The sequence below is a fragment of the Eurypyga helias genome, unplaced genomic scaffold, assembly GCF_000690775.1.
Source record: "Eurypyga helias isolate BGI_N326 unplaced genomic scaffold, ASM69077v1 scaffold6577, whole genome shotgun sequence".
Classification (NCBI taxonomy): domain Eukaryota; kingdom Metazoa; phylum Chordata; class Aves; order Eurypygiformes; family Eurypygidae; genus Eurypyga; species Eurypyga helias.
The window spans coordinates 33950-35928 of NW_010261069.1; positions in this window are offsets into that span (position 1 = coordinate 33950).

The following is a 1979-nucleotide window of genomic DNA, read 5'->3' on the forward strand; positions in this document are numbered from 1 at the left end:
CGGCCGGGCCTGGGCAGGAGCCTCCCACCATGGGAAGGCAGGCGGCGGTGAGTCGCGGCTGCCTGCGGCACGGTGCGTGCTGGCACACGCGCTCGGCACCCAGGGCAAAGGGCTGCCGCAGAGCCGCCTCGTCCCGGCCTGCCTGCCAGGGGGAAGGAGAAGGGGTGCTCCACCAAAAGCGTGTCTGGGGCTGCCCCCTTGGCACTGCTGCAGCCCCGGGAAGGGCATGCCAGGAACAGTTCTGCACCTCTTTCTTTCCCTGAAGCTGGCAGAGCCAAGGATGGGAAGTGAGCCCCTCAGTTTCCAGCTCTGTAAAGCTTTTTGCTTTGGAAATGTCCTAGAGCTGTGACTTTTCAGCAGAGAAAACACTGCCCCGCTGTAAGGGAGGGCACCTCATGCTCTGAGAAGGGAGCTTGTCTGCAGCTGGGCTGGTTGGCCTGTTTTGCCACTTCTTCCCGGGGTTTCAGTGCACTGAGAAATGTGTCAGGAGCCCAAAGGGTGAGGGGACAATGGGGAGTGGTCCTGAGCGACGTTTGACTTGGAGAGCAGTGGAGCGGTACCGCCTTTCCCTAATAAACCACCATCCAAATCTGGACTTAGGTCAAGTGGAAACAAAGCTCTGAGCATCTGTCAGGGGTCAGAGGCCCTTTGCTGCTCTGCTCCCCAGGCTGCAGTTACCACTACAGCACCAGCTGTGCCGTGCAGCTTCCTCCTCCTCCTCCTCCGTACTGCTCCCCATGGCAGAGCTCACTTGGGGCATAGGCTCACACATCCTTGGATAGAGAAACAAGGAGCTTCAGCGTGGGGAAAAAGCCTGGTACCTCCCACCCGTTATGAAGGTACCACGCAAGTTGCACCCCGGCTGCGCTGGGCAGAGGGATGCTGCCATTCTCAGGAATTGGGACCAAGTGGGAAGACACTGAGGAATAAAGGCTTTTCTGCTTTGCAAAGGGGGTGGTCAGGCTGCGTTAATCTCAGGGTATCTAGCAGCATCGTCACACTGGGAGGAACTGGTCTGGTGGTTAGATTTAACTTTTTTTTTTTTTAAAGAAAGATGTTGGGGAATTTTGTGAGCCCCTGAAACTGGCAGAGGGACTTGAGGTTACGCTGCAGGCAGTCTTTCTATTCACTGCATACAAACTTCTAGATTTCCAGTGTCTAAACACCATTGCACGTGTGCTTTTTGGATACAGCTACTGCGATAGATGTTCCTGAAGTCAGTTGTAACTGTGGCCTGCTTAGCCTCCTACGACGCCCCCAGCTGAGCATCTTTGCGGGGTGTGAGATGATGCTGGGACAAAGCCAGCCTCGCTGGGGGTTTTAAAACCCAGGGCAGATGTCAGCAATGGCAGCCCCGGGCTTGGCAGTTTTACCTGTTAGCGGACTGAGAAAAGCAATCCCGTTTAAGTAGATAAAAAGGAACTGTATTGGACCTGGTCCCTGTCAGGGCGTGAACTCATGTGAAAAGTGGCTCTGCCTGGATTTCTTCCCTCTGATCTGATCAGGTGACGGAGACCGGGGGGCGCCTCGTCAGGCAAATTTGTCTCTCGTGTGTGTTGGGAGCCTGCAGCCCGTGGGCCCTTATTCCCACTGCCGTCAAGGGTTACTCTACGCCTGTGGGGCAGAGCCTGCCCCAGGGAGCAGTACCTGCAAATGGGCTCTTGCCTGCTCTTCCAGGGAAAAGCATGGAGCATCCTTCCCTTTGTCATTGCCACAGCGTAGTATCTGCCTGGTGGTCCTGCGTGTTTCCGCTTGGGCCTCGTGGAGCCAGGTGTTCTTGTGCAGAGCGCGAGGTGCTCTGCATTGCCCTTTAAATGGTCTTTGCGTAACTGCAGGGAAAAGCCTGGAAGCCTCTCCCACAGCGTTTCAAAAACACAAGGTAAATAAGGTGATTTATACCCCGTTTTTGCTCGAGTGCCTGCCGCATGGTTCCCTACAAGCTCAGGAATTCCCTGGTGCACTAGCGAGGCCTTCCCGGC